General features: G+C 43.2%; 1 long non-coding RNA gene across 4 annotated transcripts; it reads left to right on the forward strand.

Annotated features, from left to right (window-relative positions):
• Positions 1-1667: 1667 nt before the first annotated feature.
• LOC308058241 lies at positions 1668-21330 on the forward strand. 4 transcript variants are annotated; one of them, XR_013925747.1, is made up of 3 exons: positions 1668-9418; positions 10250-14550; positions 14905-21330. It is a non-coding gene; the product is annotated as an uncharacterized lncRNA (long non-coding RNA). The 4 variants fall into 4 exon arrangements; XR_013925748.1 differs by having other exon boundaries at positions 10250-10366; positions 10959-21330; XR_013925749.1 differs by having other exon boundaries at positions 10250-10366; positions 11928-21330.
• Positions 21331-21774: the final 444 nt, after the last annotated feature.

The raw sequence follows: 21774 nt of genomic DNA on the forward strand, positions 1-21774 counted from the left end.
CTGTCGGCAAGCGTCCTGCTCACAGGAATTTTACCTACAGAAACAGAGAGCTGAGAGAAGAGGGGTGGGTTGTTTGGGGTTTTTTTTTCCTTAGAAAATTAAAACTATGAAATTTCAGGGGCATAGGGACAAGGAGAAGGCACGCAGGCTATGTGGGTCACCTGTAATTATTTTCTGAAGAAGTTTCTCGGTAGCTCACAGTAAATGCTGGGGCTGCCCTCCCCTGAAAGAGGACCAGCTGCAGTCCTGATGAAGCCAGAGGGGAGGGAGGGAAACGCTGCCAAACCTGTGCTCAAAAGCCCCATACTTCACCCTATGTTTTCCTTTCTTTGGCTTAATAAGCAAAACTTACCAAAAGATTTCAAAACACAAAATTTGCGATGAGCAGAAGGACCAGACCGAGGTGTGGGAAATTCCTCCCTCTGCCCCCGGTCTCCCTCACGTCCCAACGCACACCCCAGGTTGTGAGCAGAGATCCCAGCAGCTACAAACCATACACTTAGTCAGAGATCATTATCAGCCCTACCAGATGCCACAATACACCTGAGTGATCACATCACTAAGTAATTAACTAAGTAATCAATCAATTAATGATAAGGGAAAGTTACTCTTGTAACACAAATCAGTTCAGGAGCTCTGGTTTCAGAAATAAAGTATTTACTAAGAGAACTAAAGAAACAGAGCCACCATTGTTTGCAGGAGAGACTCTGTTATTCTTAATTAACTTTTCTGAGCATAGGTAGCACTCAAAGGACCAAAGACTAAATCATCAGTTGGTGTGAATGAGGACAGCATGGGTAAAGGTGAGGAGCACTGCTCTTCATGGTGGTTGACAGCCTGGGTCTAGTTTTCAGCTGTTAGCAGAATAATCCCAGACCAGGCAAATTTTTTCTTTTTTCTTTTCCTTTTTTTTTTCCCTGATAAAAGACATGAAATCAGACTTTCCTTTCCCACTAAAATTTTTATGCACCCTGGTTCTTCTGAGACCTGAGTGTCACCAAGCTTAACTGCACTCCCTAAGGAGTGAGATGTATGTCACAGAGCAGTACTTCCAGAACCTGAGGTATTTTGGAGAAAGTGATATGGAGAAATAGTGTGAAATGGGGACAATGGGCATCGATTGTGATTGTATATGTCTGCCCAGGAATGTGGGTATGGTGACTGGTCATGGGTGCGGTGTCTGGTCACATGGGCACACAGCTTTGAGGAGACAACTACAGTTTTGAGGAGACGCCTGCCCCTCTTCCTCTAACAAAGGGGAGACGGGGAGACGCCTGCCCTTCTTCCCCTAACAAAGGGGCTATTTAAAAGAGAATGAGAAAAGGATGAGAGATATTTCAATGCTGTCTAGAGGGAGGGAGTGCTAAGTCTCCTTGCTGGAGAAGATCGGATGGTCACAAGAACATGAATCACCTACAAACCTGCAAGACCACCACATTCCAGGAAACGGACTGATAAGCTAATTAACATACGAAGCGGGGTTTAGGTAACAAATATGTATAGGCGTTAATTGAATATTCATTTGTTTCATTGTATAAATGTGGGATGGTTCGTCACTTCGGGTATGCACGCTTGTGGAGGAGCGATCCCCCGTGCATCTGCGCGCAATAAACATACCTACTTTATAACTTTCGAGTTATAGAGTCTAATTCCACACCTCAAAAGGACCTGTTGACTAATGAACTAAATCAGAAGTTGGTTCAGAAAATGTTTCTGTTTTGTAGAAGACTCCGTCATGGCTCCCATTCTGTAGTTTATCAGTTCCCAGGGTTTAGTTACCCAGATTGCTGCTTCCTAGGACTAGTAGCAAAGACCCTGTTTTTCCTTCTCCACAGTGAATCTTTACTGAATCCTCAGCAGAAAACGTTACCCATTAAGAGGCATATGAACAAGTAGAGAAGAGAGGATAATTTGTGTCAGGTCATTTAGGACAAACCTATGGGTTTGTTTTCTGGATCTGAATTTGACTTCTACCATTGCTGAAATAAGTCATGACTTTTTTATTTCTTTTTTTTTTTTTTTTTTTTTTTTTTTTTTAAATCTAGGCATCATCTGTAAACACGGTTTTATTCCCTGTCTTTTTCTACCTAAACCATAGGCTTTGGGGGGGATATACAACATTCTGCAGATTATTTAGAGACCTCAGCTGTGATCTGGATTTATTACAATAAAAATTAAAAAAAAGGAATCATGCTACCTCATTCTACCCTGCAGCAGTTACACCTGTAAGCAGCAAGCTGGTCTGGGTAGGTTATTCTGGAGAGGTGCATCACGCACACAGAAAATCTGCAGGCAGCTTGAAGGACCAAAACATTCTGGAATTTGAGGCTCAAACCCTTCAACATACTCTTGTACCTGGGGAAAAGCCCACGTTTATAATCCAGAATGTCCTTCACTGGTCCAAAGCCACAGCATTGCTGCCTGCTGCTAATATTACTAAACACTGGGAAGAACCAACCAAGATTTATTTATACTATTAGCACATATTTTAACTGTGCTCTACCTGAAATAATCTTCCTTTGTGTTTTTACCTGATTGACTTAGAGTCACACCTAAATCAACATAGTTTCAATGTGAATAGCAGACATCGGTGCTTTAGGTAGGTAAGATGGTGTCACTAGTCCCCGAAACCTCTATTTGCTAATGCTGCAGCGAAGCTTTAACTAGGACGTGAATTTGCATGGTGTGCATGCTTTTCTGCCCATCTGCTCATAGAAAAGATTAAGGAACCTGGGCCATGAGTTACGTTACTGTATGCAAAAGCTAACTCATATATTTGGTTCCCCTGAATATAATTTAAAAATAAATGGCAATACATATGAAGCAGCAAGCATGAATTTCTGTTGAGGAATGGAAAATCACATATTTCTGAGAAGGTAAAATAGAAGCATTTGGATGATTTGATTCCAAAAACCCACAGTGGAAAGAGGAAACAAATTTTCAATGAATTCTTGAAGCCTGATGTAAAGTTGCTACTTTTCATACTGACTGTTTTCTTAGATAATATGGAAATCAGGGCCCCTGACTGCACTGTCACCACAGCTCTGTGAGCACAGAGATATCTCTCTGTATTGCTTACATATAAAGGCATTTATTAGGAGTTTGTTAAATGTTCATTCAATTAAATGAAATATACATCTGGGAAAATCTAATACACTGCTAAGAGTAGAATGTAAATAAATGATTAGTCCTTGCTAGTATCATAGTATATGCTGGAAAAGGGCTTGGACTAGAAAATATTACCATTAAATGGTCTTTTTCTTTAATAAAGTAGTGCTAAAGGATTACTAAAGCTAATATTTGTACATCGAGTTTTAATGCATCATTCTTATTGACAAGGCCAAGAGCTGACTTTCCCCTCGGTTCCCCCAGCTGGAGTTTGACGTGTCAGTAAATGCCACCTGCAGCACAGTGGATGTGGGGGCTTGGAGAGGTCCCTCAGCTTTCCGTAACCTCACTGTAAGCTAAAACTGTTCGAGATGTGTCCAGCAGTGTAGCACGTTTTGCAAAATACAACCCTAAGGTCTCTCGCTTTAGGGGGATGCAGAAAAAGGGGTGAGAGAGAACAATTTTTGAGATTTCCATTTTAAAAAAATGGAACTACTGTGGTTTTTTTTTAAATGCAGCTTTTATATATATAAATATGTGTGCATCATGTGCATGTGAAAACATGCTGCCACACAAATGGCAAAAAGCACAGGTCTGCAGCCAGATCTCAAGCCCCTGCCCCAAATTCTCACAATATAAAACTGATCAAGTTTGGTGGGGTTCGTTGTTTTGGTTTGGCTTTTTTTGTTTGTTTGTTTGTTTGTTTGTTTTAAAATGGATAAATAGATGAATTATTTTAGCCTGAGGGGGGAAATATAATGAAAATTTTTCTGAAACCTACACTTCACCACATACAACTTCAGTTCAAACATTTACAATTTTTCAGTGTTCTATGTAACCCAAACCAGGAATTTCTAAAAAGGAAAGGAGAACAATGCCAACAATAGCACTATCAGGGCATTTATAAAGTGAACTTATTATCCTTACTATCAACCAAATGGAATGCTGAGAGACAGACTGGGAAACTTTTGATTAATTTATAGGTGCCTAGAATTGTGTAGAAATACTTCTTGAAATGGCATCAGTCAGAATAAACCCTATTTAGCAGTGTTTTCAGGTTGCTGTGTGAAAACAGAGCTGCACATCACACGTTTCCTGGCAACTGATGGACTTGGGCAATCAACTCCTTTTGGCAAATTGAGAGTAGAATCTGAAGAAATGCCTGATTTCTTAAACACTGTTGCACAACTGGAGGATCTTACATGGGGTGTGTCTTGCCAGCTCTTGTGATTCACATATAATGCAGCCATACCCTTCGGAGAATTACACGCCAGATTTTGTGTTGTCATGCCATGTGGAAATGGATGCTGGGAATTCTACACTTGCCTCATTTTGCAATGCAAAATGCAAAATGACCAGTGACAACTCCCATGTGAACAGAAACAGAGAGAAGTGAGAGGAAAGCAAAGGAGAAAATGGGAAATTAATATAATTTTGGCGCTACAAAAATATGTCTGTGAGAACTGGGGCCATGAATGCAGTTTCCCTTGAAGGACATCTATGAAGGCATCTGTGTGACATAATAGTAAACATCTAGTAGGAGTTGGACGTTGTGTCTAAGGTGGCCTCCCAGGCTCCATCTGGAGTGAGCCAGGAGAGAAAGGGATGATTCATTCAGGTCGGTGGCACAAATCACTCTTTGAAGATGCCTTTTAACACTCAAGTGACCAAAGGGGCTGCCTGGATGATTAGCTGAGACCCAATACCTGACTTCTAGATCGTAAAGTGAAGGGAGAAGAACACTGCCCTGTATTCTACAGCGCGCTACCAAGCTCGGTTTAAGGTACGTCAGGTACAATGCTTTCGAAGAAGAAGATTCAGCAGGGTACTAGATCACATCATCATTTTGGCTACCTTCATCTTAGCAATCATTCCTCATGAGGCTTGGGTGGTGCCGCTGCTCCACAGGGGCATGAGGAAGGGGCTTTTTTGCAGTGGGTGACCCTGCAATAATTTCAAATCAGGGGCTTAGCAGATTGAAGGGAACAATATAGGTCTAATTCCCTTTTCAGGAAGAGGCCACAGGGAAAAAGTTTGATAAACATCACTATTTTTTTTTTCTGTGATGGAAGAAGAGCCTTCATTCCTCATATATGCCAAGATTATGTTTATAGTGAACAACGCTTTAAGTTTCCTAGGAAACGTGGATATTTTCTTCCTTAGGAACACAAAATTTAGGCTAGCAATTTGTTATGAGTTGTGTTCTTTCTATCAAATGGACAATCCAAATTCAGACCAAGATGGAAAATGGAAGCGGAGGAGCCCTGGTGTTATGTACAGAGAGATGCAGGAGCTGGTCTGGTAGAACAGTTCGATGGGAACATGAAAAATGGTGTTAGATGGATAAAAACTATTCTCCAGGAAGGTGTTAAAAGAGTTCTGGTCTGGCATTAAGTGATTAAGGCTGCAAAAAAACTCAGGCAAAAATCAGCCTTTCTACACCAAACTCCTAAGCAGGAGATGGACTGCCCAGAAAAGAGGAGAGAAAAATAAAATATCCCATGGAGGACGTGAAGCAGAAGCAGAAATTTCAGTCTGCATGCATCTCCTTGGAGCTGGTGTGGGCTTTGCTCACCTGTGCCCTACCAGCGAGGCATCTGCATTTTGCAAAGCCGGCTTGGGCTCCGTTTCCACGAGAGCTTGCTGGACGTTCTCCTGGTTTTACAGAGCCCTGGAGTATGTGTTCTTGCAATCATGTGTTGGATCGCACATTTAACTGCTAGCACTGGTGCGTTTGAACACTTCCAACAGGAAAATTCATCTGTACTGACTTGATCAGTGACAAATGTGTTCCTCTGACAGTAGTAAATTAAGATCGCTTTACATGGAGATGAGCAAAAGTATATAAAAGCAGATGTCAGTTATTTAATTGGCTTAGTCTTTTGTTCTCTGCTGAGTCAGACAAAAAGCCCAGAAATCTGCCGTTACGCAGCTTTTCTTATCTATGAAGTCTGAAGCTGTGATAGTGAGGTAGCGTGGGTTTAATCCACTCTGCTCGGTGTGACCTCATGGCTGTGAGATCCCATTGTCATATAGAAACGCGTCATTGTGTGGGCTTCACATGGACGCTGGGGGATTAAACCTGATGGATTCGAACGCGAGATAGCTAGATGCGAGCCACTGGCTTTGTATTTTGCTTTGTTTCTAGGGACAAGACACTTGATACAACATGTCTGAGGCACCAAGCAGCTCCCATTTTATCTAGGGCTGAACTAACCCTTAGAGAGGCGATGGGTTTCTTCACAGGTTGTTGCTGTTATAACAAGGATATGAAGATCGCAGAGGTGCAACAGTTTGCAGTTCAGATCTACCTTTCTCAACCGATCAGTTACCATGAACAAGCTAAGCGTTGATTTGTTAGTCTTTCCCCTAAAATAGAAGTTTTTGAAATTCCCTACTCTTTTTGTTGTGTTTGGGTTTTTTTGGTTTGTTTTTTTTTTTTAAACTGTACTGAAAGGGGGTAAGGGATGATACAGCTGAAATGACATTATGGTGACATAACAAAGAACAGTAAAGGTCAGACCAGATTAATTTGCTACAGGATCAGCTGGAGAATATTAAACCTCTTAACTGTAATCCTTTGATAACCAGTCCTATAATGTAATCATCAGTGTACATCCAATAACACACGTTAATTACTTTAGAATTATATTTTTCATTTTTAATCAAAAGACAAATTTTAAAGGATGTGTGTGTGTCCCCACACAGCTAAAATAAATTATTTCAAATAAAAAGAGACTATTTTTATGAGGTAGCTGGGGAAAAGTCAGCCTGGAAAATATCCCTATGAAGGAAGCATCTGTCACAAGTCAAAATGTTATCGCTGGTCCCTGGGGAGATCCAGCCTAGGTACAAACAGAAGTGAAATACTCGGTGCTGAGTTTTGACAGGCAAAGCGTGGATGTCATGGTCTGGAGAGTGTGTTATTGAGCTGGGGCTGAAGCAATTCACACCCCCACACCCCCAACCCTGGGCTAGCATCTGAAACCTTTGAAAATCCAAGCTGAGAGGAGGACGGGGGTTTTGTGCACAAGGAATTTAGTATTCCTGGAGAGAGGGCAGCTGCTTTGCACGAGACCCACAGGAGCACTTTCTCACGAAGCGAAGAGCTATGTCCCAAATCAGCTGGCTCCCACTGCCCCTCCTGCCAGCAGCTCTGCTCCGGCAAAGCCCACCCTCCGCACCCCCCTGAGCCCGCTGGGGGCAGAGCCAGAGCTTTGTGCCAACTATGCAGTAGTTCATCTGCTACGCGGACAAATGCGTAGAAAACACCAGGCTGTGACCCACACATTTCTGTGATCCACACATTTCTGTGACCGCTGTGGAAATAATTAACCACCCTCTAAAAGCAAGAGCACCCATGGGTGTGCTGCATGGCTTGCGTGCACACATGTCTTCCAGAAAGGCAAAAAAATACTCCAAGTCTTAAAAATTAGGAAAAACTATGTCCGTGAATCCATCGCGACTTCCCTTCGAGCCAAAATGTGATGATGCTGAAACACTGACTTTACTGGGGGTGGTGAAGTGCTGAACTGTTTTGAAGTCTGTCGGCTTCCTTGATGACAAAATAGGAATTTTGAGGTGTGATTTTAAGCATTCACAGTTTAACAGTTGGTAAAGTCCTATTAAACAAATCAGTAAACCCCTCCCTTCTCATTCCAAAAGAGCAACGATCAGCTGGACTGAATCTGGATGGTACGGTCCAACTTTTAACAGAAAGGGCAAACACTGTTTCCCTTAGAGTAGCTTGTAAAGTCTTCAAGTCCTTGGGAAAAAAGCAATCCCATGGGTACTCTGAGAAAGAGTATTTATACATGACTTCAGTTCCAAATGCGCTGTAGAAGTTTGGATGTACCCAATTATAACAATGTCCTTTTTGATCCTACAATGTCATCATTTCACAGTGTAATTTCAGATTTCCATAACTCGCTCTTTGCTTTCAACATCCTTTCCAGTGAAATTTGCTAACTGGAGATGGAGGTGGATGAACGAGTTCAACAACCATTGCTGGGCTGAGGTATAAGGCTTCTCCAGAACAAAATAACCACTTAAATTTCTTAAGCTGAACGTCTGAAGGTAATCCAGCGACACATTTCTCTGGTATCCAGCTGTGCCATCCAGCTTTCTGGATGGGTGCAGTATTTTTGGGAGGAGGTCAGGTCTTGGGAAACCTGGGTTCAGCTCATTGCACCAACCTTCCTCTGAGAGCTCGGGTGAGTCGCCTGAAGTACATTTATGTCTATCACATGGCAAATAATGTGCTGGATCCCTGCTTGTGCTGAAAGAACTGAGTCAGGGGTGAAAATGAGTTTGGGAGGTCTCTCCGAACTGATTCTTGTATTCTGACTTTCAGGCCCTTCCTCCTTCCACAAGTACAACGTTCCAAAAAAAAAAAAAAAAAATGCTTCCATTAAAACCAAAATCACTTGGACAAACCCACAGAGAAGCAGCGCATGCACTTCCCACTGATAACTGATCCCAACATGTTACTGTCCTTAGGAAAAAAAAAAAAAGAAAATAAGTTGACCTCTAGGTCAGTTCTTGCTCTGGGTTGTGCTGTAATGCAATAGGATTTATAAATCTTTAATTGCAGTTGGTTTGCTATAAATGCTTAATGAAAACATGATGTCCAAATGGCTGTTGAAGGGTATGAGTGACTAGGCAGAGTTACAAAGCTGCAGTGCTGTAAGTAACCTAGCAATGGGCAGAAGCTACAAGGGATTCACGTTTATTTCTCTTGCATCTGTTCTAAAAATGGGGTAACAGGGCGTGTGATGTGTGCGTGCATGTGTGGATACGTGCATGTGCATGGAATTATATAGCAATAGTTTGATCAGCTCGCCTGGGAAATTTAATTTGTGTGGGAAGGCAATTGCATCACTTGAAATCACTTTTAATTAAACCTTTAAAGGTTTCCTTAGTCAAAGAAACGCTCAGAGCTCACAACTCATTCCTCTGCAGAGCACTTGCTTTTGGTGACTTCACCCATGCCTTCTACAGAGAGCTCGGCTTTAGGGGAGGGTGGGAGGGGAGGGGTGGGGGTCTTTTGTAAGCACCCCCAGCCCTGCGTTCCCTTGCTGCCAAATGCCAGCCAGCTGCCACACGATGCCCCAGCCTCCCAGTCTGCAGGGCTGGCATTTAAAACCCTGGAATCTCACCCTTTACAGCAAAGGCTTTCATGATCCGCTTGTTCCCTTTCTCATCCCGCTTCCTCATGGAAGCAAAAGAGCAGGGAGGAGAGAGAAGGGAGAGGAGAGGACCCACCAGCTAGAGCATGCCCTCTTGGCCAACACTTGACTCCTGGATGCAGGTCAGTTCAAAAGAGACTTCACATGAAGATATTTTTTTTCCATGGAAGAAGGGAAGGGAAAGCAGCACCAGCCAAGCTTATGGCTGTTCTCGCTCATGTGGCTTCCTGAAGGTTTTACTCTGCACCATTTACCCTGCATAAATCAATTGCCAGAATATTAGTGCTTTGCTTCCTTGTTTACTCTGAAAGATTATGTCCCATTAGCAGATTTGTCTTGTAATTGAACTGAAGTCTAAAATGCCAATGTCCTGACAACCTGAATGGACAGGATTAACTGCTGCAGACGTTTCTGTCCTCTTCTGAAACATTTTGATTGAGCCTAATTAATCCAACTGAACTGATAGGATGATGGATGCTTCCAGCCACAGTGGTTTGCAAAGTGAAGCAAGGCTGGACATATATATCACAGCAAGATAAAGAGGTAATGACAGACAATAGCTTCTGTTTCTACAGTGCTTTTTTTTTCTCCATATGACTACATCTCAGTGGCAAAGCACAAACCTCGCTTAATGCCCATTTTTCAGGAGTATGTACTTGTGTCAATTTGGTTTTGGAGCACCCTGAAAGCACATCTTTAACTTTGATTGTCTGCCTAAGTGTCAGTTCGGAGTCAGGGTCTAATGACCCTCAGCAGCAGCGGCATGTGGGCTCCACTGACCTAACACGCGTGTTACCAAATCAGAGATTTTTCACCATTGCGACTTTCCTGGGCACATTCTCTCTTCAGGGCCACAGCACACCATCGACCAAGCAGCAAAAAGCTTCAGAAGTGGCAGGACACATCTTCTCTATGTTGCATTAATCCAGCAAAAAGAGGATTTTCTGTTCCAGACTGCATTCTTGGGTCTGCAAAATATATGAAGTTACAATGCTCAGGCAGACTCTGACGGCTCTAGAGTGTGGCATGGCAATTAAGCACTGGCCGTTGCCACTGAACAACAAAACAAGGTGAGCCTGGATGATTTGCATGCACAGTCCCATCGTCTGCAGGACAGAGAGTGAACCCAAAAGGGGAACTGCCGTTATCAGGGTTGCCTGACACTGGCACAACAAGCTCAGGGCTCCCGTCCTCCTCCTGTCCAGCCTGGTCTTTGCCATTGCTGTTTACTTACTATTTTTATCATGTTGCCTGCCACATCTGCTCTGAAGGCTCAGGGCCAAAGCAGTGATTGAGGGCTGGAGTGGAGTGTTTATTATTTGTAGGATAATAAAACAGGAGACACTAGTCTAGCAGGTACCGGGACACAGGGTAAGAACATGAGAAATGTCCTGGCTTTGCAGTTGGCCTGAGTTATTTTGATGTCTTTGTTTCTTTTCTGCTGTCGTTTTTAACCCTTTTCTATAAACAAAGATGAAAGGTTTTAAGAAACAAGGACAAATAGATGCTTTGCACAGCCTTCAAGTTCAGTTCGCAGAGGCGGCATTGTTCTAGTTTACCAGAAATATTTGAGTTTCTTGTCCCTGGCCCAAATTAAGTTAGAAATCTTGTAAAAAACGGTATTATTGTGGTTAGTCCCTCTAACCGATCCTGGAATTACAGAAGCATGAAACAATGAATAAAAGGAAAAAAAGAAAATCAGAAGATATGTGTTGCCACGTGCTTTTATTTTCAATGACTGTGAAGAGAACATCATTGACTGTCTCTTTCGTGTGTGAAAACAGCACCTACATCTTGACTCAGCTGCTGAGGCTTCTGCAAACTCTTGCACATCACACACACCTCACATTAGAAATCAAGAGGCAAAATGATATTATGTCTAAGGAGATGAAAGAATTTGCTCAGCTCAGATTTCTGAGTGCAGCACCACAGCCCTCTGCTCGCTGGACTGGAAGGTCAGCAAGTGTATTGCTCGGGGAGTCATATTCTGCTTTATTATATAACTTGTATCTCCGGAATTAAAGCTTAATCCCAAACTGTGGCTTGGAAAACAGATCAGAAAGGACTTGCCCACATTATCAGTAACACAACCACCCTGTTTTCCGATGGTACAGTAACATAAGCATAAGCAACAGGGATGTTTTTTAATCCGAGCCACCATGTAAGAGAAATGAAGCTGCTCGTTCTCCTTCGTTGCAAGCCTACAGCAGCTGTCCAGAAAATAAAGGTTCCTGCCAGCGCTTTGATGAAACACACAGAGTTTTGTATGGCATTGGGTGCCAAGCATGCTGCTGATAGAAGCAATAAATCCACATCCAAAACCTAAAAATAATATTGGGATTGTTTTAAATTAAGGTTACGGAATATGGATTTAATTAGACCCTGCATGGATTCTGAATAGCAATTATTACATATTTGTTCAGGTTTAAGTATTTTTATAGGATTTTTTTTAATCCTGTTAGAATATTTTCCCTATGGGATGGGGATCATCTTTGTAAGAGGAAGAATGGTCTTGTGGTTAAGGCTGGCCAGAGACTTAGGAGATCTGGGTTCGATTGCTGGCTCTGCCACAGACGCCCTGTGTGAGCTTGGGCAAGTCATTTAACAGCCACCTTTTTTTTTTCTCAAAAGTCCAAGGCCCATTTAAGCATCTAAAAGATGCAGCTGCTGAGAACTGCTGAGTGCTCAGCACTAAAAAGAAGAAGAAGAAGAAGAAGAAAGCTGGCTGCCTATCTAAGAGTTGTCCTCTTTTGGTGCCTTCAGTGCATGCTGAGAATTTCTGACAATCTGTCCCTTCGTGTCTCTATTCTTCATCTGTGGAGCAGAAATGGTAACACTCCTCTAGCACACAGGGATTCTGGAAGTGCCAGCAGAGCTGCAAATGGGGCATGAGATTGGGATGAAGTTAAAATGATTTTACTTGGGCTTTTATGCCAGCAGCGGGTGAAAAGATGAGAAATGTCATTGCCTCTCGCCAAACTGGTTAGCCTAGTGCTGCAAGCAACCCACAGAAAGGGGGGTGGGGGGGGATAGTCTTTCTGGCACGAACGCCTTGTCTGGGTTTGAACTCAGCGGACTGGTGGCATGAGTTTTGGGAGTCATGTGCGTTTGTTTATGGCTCCCTCCAGCAGCCCAGTTTTCGAGGCCAGCATTCAAAGCGTTGACTCATTCTGCCCCTGGTTTGAACCAAAGGACAACGGCGGGACATCAGGAGCCCGAGCAGCCTCAGGACCTGTGTGGGCTTGGGCAAGGTTCGCACTCGCAGCTCGGCAGTGTTTCATGCGGATTTCCCAACACGGCTGCTGTGCCTGCCACCGCTGCTGGCTGCCAAACCGACACGCGCTGGTCAGGGACACGGCCTGATTGCTTCCCCTGTTCCATGCACCACCCAGAAGCCAAAAATTTCAGTTGCAACATCAACAGCTCTTCAGCGTACATTTGCAGTTGGGCACCAGCTGGCTGCAGTGCGATGGAGGGGACGCAGAGAAGCTGGTGCAACTCAGACATACAAGTATTTGTTAGTTATTTAGGCCAAAAGAGAGCAGAAAAGATTACTATAGAAAACTTTCCAGAACAGGTTACCAAAACTTGCTGATTAAAAATGTTTTCACTGTGATAATCTCTTTCCAACCCCTAAAAACCAGTGAATGACTCTATACTCACATGAGGGAATCTGACCTTGTTTCTCTGCTTCCATTGATTTATTCTTTTTTTTTAAAAGAAGGTATGTCTTGACAACACGTTCTGGATCTGTAGGTACACATGAAAGAAATGTGGCACGTAATACCTGTCATGTAATTAACAGATGAGGGAGGCGGAGTGACGGGACTATGCAACTACAAATTACACAAATGCAGTGAGAATTCTAGGATTCTAGGGAAGCACTGGTGACAGAAGTTCTGGTGCACGTAGCTAACAACAAAATTGTTGTTAAATTAAATCAGGGTGGCAGGGATTAAAATTACAGAGGAGGTCAGTAACATCTAAGCATAAGGTGGGCGGTACATTCATTCAGGATGCACAGACCGATGCAAAGGAAAACGCTCTGTTTGAGGCTGCGGGCAGCACATAGGAGGGCTATCTCCAGGGTCAGGGAAAACAGTTTTGAATAGAGCAAGATCACAGCTTTGTAAAGTCAAAGATCAGAGGTATAGAATCATAAGGTCAAAGCATAATTCCGATTAGAAGGAACCCTGTGCTCAAAGCAGAGTGAGCTTTAAAGCTAGATCATGTTGCTCAGGGCCTCAGCTAACTGAGTTTTGAATATCTTTATGGGTGGGGATGTCAAATCCTCTCTGGGCACCGTTCACCATCACGGTGAATTTTTTCCCCTTGTATCTAACTAGAATTTCCCATCCTGCAGCCTGTCTCTGCTGCTGCTGCTGCTTGGCCTTTACGTGTGCTTTGCGTACAGTCTGGCTCTGCCTTCTCTGCAACCCACGCTGAGCAGCTGAAAATGGCAATTAAAGCTGTCATCAGCAATTAAAACACCAAACTCTTCCTGAGTGGCCTTTCAGCCATATTTTCCTCTGCTATCAAGTCACCCGTTACAGTCACCCTGCGCTGCTCACATGCTCCTGTTCACTCGCTGTGCATGAGCAGCTCTGCATTTATTAATATTTTAAAATAAAACAATTTGCCAAACACCTGAACAGTTAATTGCTGGGGGCTGGAGAGTGCAGAGAATGGGTAACAGTGAACACGCTGACCTGTCCCCTGCTCCTGTGCAGCCCCCTGCTGTGGGGTCCCTCTGGGACAAGGCGCTGGGCTGGGTGAGCCTTTGCTTTGACCTTCCAGGGAACACTTCAGGGGTATGAACACAACCTGTCCGCTTCCTTCTAAGTAGCAGCCAAGCTGCTCCAACAACATGTTCAAGCTAGGTGAAAGAAAAACAACTTCTTTCTGAGGGTGGACTTGCCCTTCTGCTAGTCACAGGGGCTGGTACCACCATATTCCCAATACCGGTTATGGTGGCACTGGGACAGTCAGAGAGGGAAAGTCTTTCAGTGCCTGTTTGCAGTGGAAAGTTTTTGGGCTGGGTTTTTTGGGTGGGTTTTTTCAGGTTTTGGTTGTTGTTTTTGTTGTTTTTTTTTTTTTTTTTCCGGTAAGCAGCACCGTGCCCTGGAATGTGAAGGATGTCCCTGTGTGGATTTCCACCCATTGCTGCTGGCCGGTACAGCCGTGTTTGGTGCTGGATCACGGCCAGAATGGAAGAGATTTGCAATACATTTCCTGAGTCACTTACAGTGGTTGGGTGAGTTTCCCTCCAACAGCTGTGTAAGAATCAACAGATAAAACCAGAGATCTGGTCCTCATGCCCAGCCGGAGCAGAGGCTGGGAGTGGTACCTATGGAAGCTGACCACTGGCACATCCTCTGTATGGGTCACGGATTTTCATTACCTGAGGCCAGCAACATCTCCACGTGGAAATTCCTCATGACTGTGGGAAGGGTTACAATCCACACTGGTCACATTTAAGTCATTAGAATCGATTCCCTTGCAGAAAACAAAGCATAGGATAAAAATCTAGAGAGAATCATATAATGTTCCCTTACTTCTGTGCTTTGCACCCACTCTGAGCTAGGACTTTTATTTTTCTTTAATGCAGGTTAAACTCATATTCGTAAGCATATTTACACGGATGTTGGAGGTTTCATTCAGGATTCTGAGAACTTTGTCACACCTGGGGAATATTTTAAAACTTTCTATCAGCTCTGATATCAATTTATCTTGGAAGCGTATGGCAAGGCTGTTATGTTTTCTCATGGTTTCATCATTGATAAATGTCATGCTTAATAAATTAAATTTTTATATGCTTTTAGAGAAACTTTTTGGCAGCCTCATCTTAAGAAATGTTATGTTTTTTCTAACATTTTATCTAAAGGAACAGAAATAAAACAGGAATCTCCCAGGGCACTCAGCACCCTGCAGGGCTGGAGCACTAATTGGGATCTTAAAGGGCAGAGGTGGTATTATATATACCACTCGGTGCCAAACGCATGGTTGGCACCGTGCTAATCATCTGCCCCCCGGCAATCTTACAGGGGCAGTGTCAGATCAAAGAGATTTAAGAATGAAGAAAACTGTATGAAAGCTTAGTATTGCCAAGGTACTCCATTGACGTGGGCAACGGAAGAGCCTGGTGTTTCAGACATGAAAACTACTGAGGGCTCGCAGAGTGCGAGATACGCTGCCCGATGGTCCAGTCTCCAGAACTGCCACCAAAGCCTGTTACTACTAGAGGGGGAGTTGGGAGGAGAAAAAAGCCATGGGTGCCTGCCTGGGTATGTCTAAACTGCTGTTTGAATCCTTTAATCTGTGATGACTTGAATGCAAAATGTATTTGAAATATTAACTACTGTCAGAAAAAGAATTTTGAAATAGTCATCAAGCTCCATAGCTGCCGATAATAATGACTCCCTGCTTCCGAGTTAATATTCGTTTTCTTCTCTGGCTCTTGGACTACATTGGGCTACAGTGACAAGAAATGACACACCAGAGGAGCCCGAACAGCAACATCATCGCTGGGCGCTTCTTCAGTGCCTGCCAACAAAGTATTGCAAAGTACGTTATCGGTAGGAATTAATTAGTTCATACGATGTCAGGTCAATGTTATAAGCCTGCTTTTAAAGCGCAGAACTTCAGTAACACTTGACAAAACACTTCATAATGATGCATAAAGCCAGGAGCTCATTTCCTGGGTTCCTGTTCTTGCTTTGCCATGTCTCTTCGCTCCAGCTGCACCAGGACTGGTAATTGCTCAGTGAGGTGTGCTGCAAAGTTTCTTTGAACTGATTACACTGTTTAAGCACCCTAGAAACAACAATAATTTGCCATATGGTCAACGGGATTCAATTTGAGCTCTAAAATCTATACTAACCCAAATCCAAACAAACACAAACATGTTTTCTTATTAACTGCTTAATATTTGGATCTTCCTTCCTTGTAACAACACTCCTTTTTAGATGATCCAATTTACGTGTAAGCCCACAATGAGATCCATTTGCAGGTGGGATTATATACCCACCGCTGCTACGCTTCCCACTTGCTTCCTGCACAGCGCTGTGTGAACACGGTACAGTCTCCAGCAATCAGACTGCTTTGCTGACAAAGAAAAGGGGTTTGATCACAGAGACAAAAGCATTTTAGGCTCCCCAGGAGATCATAAAGTTAGTCTGCAGTTCCATTGATTCATGGCTGAAGCGCTCCCACAGTAAAAACACAAAGCAACATCAAGTTCAGTCAAAAAAAAAAAAAAAAAGCCTACCAGTAGACCAGAATATAGAGGATAAATGCTCTTACCACTGTTTTGCTGGCTGGATTTTAGCAGGAGTTGAAACATCATCCTTCCTGCATCCAAAAAGGGATGAATTATTATGAATATTTTAAGAAAACAAATTAAAAAAATCTCCAGTGGGTTCTGGAAAAACAGAAGGAAAAACTGCTGAAAGTTGGACTCTTCAGGCTGTACAGTAGAGAGGACACTTAGTTTTATTTTCTGACTTGTTGCATCTTCTCAGACTGAACCTAGCATTAACTCTGCCTTCATTATTCCCGTAAACTTCAAAATAAGTAATCATAGTGGTTTTTTTGCAATAGCTTTCATAAAACTTTGGGAGCATCACTGTTCTGAACAGCAAATTTAACTGGGGATGTCAACCCTGTTGGATACTCTTGCGACATACTCAAAAGTGAGGGACGACCCCCTAGAAAAGGCAAGCACAGAGAGAACACCATGCCCATTCACCCCTCAATCTCTTGTACCAATATTCAGAGAAGCAAACACCTGCCCAGTGACACGCCAGTTATCAGCAACCATTTCACCCAAGGCAATAATACGTACCAGTAAAAGGTAGGGCTTTTGCGGGGGTGAAAAGGTGGGGAAGTAAAAAGTAAAAAAAAAATATGTTTCATACAAATTATCTCTCTAGAGCAAAGACTCATGCGTTGGGTAGATTCACGCATGTAATGCAGAGATGTGTGACGGGTATCATCTGGGGTGAGCACTGACTGGAGGACAACCATTCACCATTTATATCCATTCTTGTGGTTGTAAGTTAAATCTTTGTCTGGTGGATTACTGTCAGCGCATTCCTGAAACAGGAGTCTTCCTTTGCTTTTGTGTAAGATGTGCATTCATTCTTTTCCACATCAGTAGTGCATTACACAAACCAGCATCAAGTGTGATTCAAAAAGAAACGGGATTAGAGGTACCACACAGTACAAAGCATACCACACGTGCCAGACAAAATCACAGGTTCAAGCAATAAGCAGATGGAGACATAGCAAGAGGGCACGAGTGGTGTGGTAATGTACTTAGGGAGCTAATCTTAGTTATTTGTTTGAGTGCGACCACAGAAATGGGTTGTAAGAGGTTTTGTGTTCTGCAGCTACATCACACAAACCATTTCATAAGCTGATTAAGTTATATCTTAAAAACTATTAGTCTCTGTGCTCGCAGTGTTTCCAGTACTTCCAGTGGAAGGTAGTTCCAGACTCTTCCAGCTCAGGTTACTGGAAGTTATCTGATATCCAGCCTAATTATCCCCAGCATCATTTTAGTGCCATTTGTTCTTCTAACACTTCCTTTAGCTGAAATGGTTAGCTTTCTTACCTCCAGATGTATTTATGCAATCCTTTCAGAGCCATCATTTCAGGGGATTTCATCTCTAAGAGTAATCCCACCGTTAACAGTGTGTCTCCTCTGTTGCAGTTTGAACTTATTGTCCCTGTATACAGACAACGGGGAGCATGCTGGCCCTCCTAATCTCACCACTTACAAAGATGTTGCCACTTCAGTCTCCTGGGGACACGCCTCCAAACACACTCTAGGAATGATCTGCATCTTTTATGGATAATTCACACAGATACAGCGTAATCACACTGCAACTAACTCAGATCTTTGCGCTCAGTTCCTGCTAATGAGGTCTCTGCTCATCTCACCACCCATGAATTTCCATCCAATACAAATGCTTGGTTCATGTACCGTGTACAAAACAGCTTGCAAAACATAGTAAACCTGATTGACGTCGATACACTGCCCTCCTGAAAAGCGTCCAATTATTCTACAAAAAAATACAATTTCAGCTATATCCTCCCACTGAAACACAGACAGCTTCTAGCGTGGAAGGCTGAATCTATTAAATACAACTACCAGTCTGAGAAGAAGGAAATCACCTTCTCTAATGGAAACAGAAATTTTGGGAGGCAGGAGGCAACAAGGCTTGCTCAGTGCACCAATATTGCTGAGCACAGCCTTGCGAAACATGCCATGGGATCTTTAATGATGTGCTACTTCGTAAGTAAGGAGAACCTTTTTAATGCGACAGCTGAAGGATGCCAGATGCTACGGCACAAAGCTCCCTAACTTCACTCAAGTGTTGGTCCTGACTGCAAGTGAGTAGTGCCACCTGCTGAGTCACCACCACCGCACCCTGCAACAGCTGGATTTTGGTGCCACTTAGTTGGGTGAAGCTCGTGGTCTCCCAGATGACACACTTCCCCAGAGCAGCAGGTGCAGGACTGGGTGATGTAGAGTTGTGCCAACTGTGGAGGAACTTCACTTGCTCTGTGGCCCCTTGGTGTTACCTTCAGAGTGAGCATGCCCATTGTTTCCGTATGAAAAGAGGTAGAAGAAGGTGGACCAAGAGAGTAAAGTAGCATGTTATTGCTTCCTTAAGGGAGGCCAGGTTTCAACACAATCCTCTCCAAACCCATGAGAATGCTTATAAACTGGAAGTTGGATATCAATTTTCTTTCTCAAAAATAATCCTGAATATCTCCTTCACTCTATCTTTCTTTGGTTTTTTTATTTTTATTTTTACTTCCCTAAATTAGTTGGTCACATGTATATCACTGCTTAGTACAGCTGATATTACTGAGACATCCAGTTCTAAGGACAGTAAGTAATCATTAAGATTTTGCTTTCCAGGAGGAACTGGAGACACTGTATCTCTTTCCTCTTGCCATTCTTTTGATGTTGTACAAAAGTAGGCTAAAAGTTCTTTAATAACCTACTTAGTTTAGCTATTCTTGTAGCTTAAAGATATCAGAAGCATCTTGGCTTTCTGGTTTTGTTGCATGCATTTCTTGAGAAATGCCTAAGCTTCATTTTCCGAGCTGATTAACTGACAATTAACCCAAATTAGTTTCTACATTTGTAAAGATTAATTTAGCCACCCACAAGTATTTGTTTCAGGATACTCTAATTTGTTCAAAAAGGAGCAAAATATCTAATCTAGCTATTCTTGGGGTTGATTAAGAGGTAGCAGCTCATCACTGTTGAAGATGTAGTGGTTTGAGCTGGTTTGAATGCTTCTGGAAGTCATTCTTTTTCCACAGAACCCAAAATTGTTTCATCTAATGTATCTTGGCTATGTCAAGCTTTTGGTGAATCAAAAGCTGGTTTCCAATGGAACTATGCCTGGATTCATGATGGGCTTCTGGGGATCTGAGGGCTTCCAGCACTGGCGATTCCCAAGCAGCCTCTGTTGCCAAGCTCATCTCAGTGCGGCAATTTGAAAGCCCTGAGAACATGGGTGGTGGTGGAGCACCAGAGGAGAAAATATAGAAAAGACATAAAAAGAATTTTAAACAATCATAATTAAATTTAGCTCATCTCAAATATCAGTTTTCTCATCCAATAGTATCTCTGACATTGTCAGTTTATTTGTTCTCTAGCCATCCATTGTCTCCTGTGGACACATGCTGCCAAACTCATGACAAGCAGCTCCTCGGACAGAGCCGGCGGATGGACGTGGCTGAGTCCAAGCTGAGATGGAGCCACGGGCCCAGCCGAGGTCCCCAGGGAGGCAGCCGAGGGACAAGCACTGTGCTGTGGAGATGGCTTTCCCAGCCAGCTGGGGACAGCGCTGTCATTTCCAGAGCTGCCTCCACCAAGCCGCAGGGGCTGCCATGGAGCACAGCTTCAGTCTTCCATGAAACAGTTCTGCAAGGCTTTGATAGACCAAATGCTTCTGCCTCTTCCAGAAATACAGTTTTTAGGCTTACTTCTTCCCTTACAAGGAACCAGTGAAACCCTATGAGCATGTCCACCTCTGAAAAATTCCATTCTAAGCACCAGGAATTGGCCAATATTTGCCACTGTCCAGTGTCCCACAGAACTAATAGCAGCATGTCAGCATCACCAGTGCGTATGGGAGAGAAAGGTACCGCAGCAGCTCCAGACCTTTCCGCCAGCTCCTGGCAGGTAGCTCACCTGGCAGCCCCAGTCACACCGAAACATCTACGCAAGTCACAACACATTCCTCATCAAGATAAATCACCCCCACTCTTCAGAACATAATGCGCACTTGACAAATGCGACTTACCACTGAAACGGGAACAACCTCACAATGTTTGCTAGAGAGGAAGAAGGAACTGGAACTAACCACATTGATCCACATAAGTCGCTTGAGGAATCTTGCTCAGAGACGTGGTGTTGCTGCCTGGATGCCATGCAGCTCTACAGAGCACTCACACAAAAGGGGTATTCGGTATCAAACTCACTCTGTTCCTCATTAATTTACTTTTTCCACAGGCACAGTGTGGGCTGGTGTAAACTAATATTCAGCACTGCTGGATGAAGAAGGCTCGTGGAAAACCCTTGGTAAGATTTCGTTGTTTGTTTGTTCTGGGACTGTCACTGCTGCCCTCCAGAACAAACCCGGAGCTGGGAGTAGCGATGGCATTGCTGCATTCCTCGAGCTCCCCTGACTTGTAGGAACCTGCATATTTACTCCAGACGGCTTCTTTTACCCTCCCTGACACCAGCTCTCGCTCTAAGGCTCTGTGTGTGTGTGTCCATGCCCTGCCAGAGCTCCTGGACACAAGTCTACCACTGGTCTCCTGGATTTCATGAGTTTCAACACAAAACTTTGTCCTCCGGCATGAGCTGGCTTTTTTATATATTTTGGTTTGCAAAGCCACTTTCACTTCCTCCTTTTTTTCCTCTCTTTATTGCATTTTTTTGTCATTCCATGGGCATAATTCTGCTCCCCTAATAATGGCAGAACAGACAGAATTAAATAGAAAGGGGAAAAAAAAAAAAAGTAAAACTTTCCAGCCCGTGTTGAGTGGGTTTAGGCAGAAGGTCAGTACGACAAAGTTACTCATGTCTGAAGCAGGCACTGCGATAAACTATGTTCCTGTAAGTTGCTCAAGCTTCGACAAATAAGAAAGTTTCTGTGTGAGGAAATGATTAGAAAAAAGTATCTTGGTCACATCTGCCAGACTTTCATACCTCTGCAGTTCAGTTGTATATACAACTTCATTCGTTTGCATTCTTATCTCCACTGTGATTTATACTTTTTCATGAAAGCATTGCCTTGTAAAAGTTTTTCAGCCTATAGGTGTAGAATACATTTATTTTAGGATGGTTTGACAAGAGGAAAAGAAACTTAAAGTATTTGCAAAGATATGTTTGACTATCTGGCCTTTGCATTCCTTCCTCCTGGAATGAAGGGTTTGCAGAAGAAAG

Source organism: Falco punctatus (assembly GCF_963210335.1).
Source record: "Falco punctatus genome assembly, chromosome: 1".
Taxonomy (NCBI): Eukaryota; Metazoa; Chordata; class Aves; order Falconiformes; family Falconidae; genus Falco; species Falco punctatus.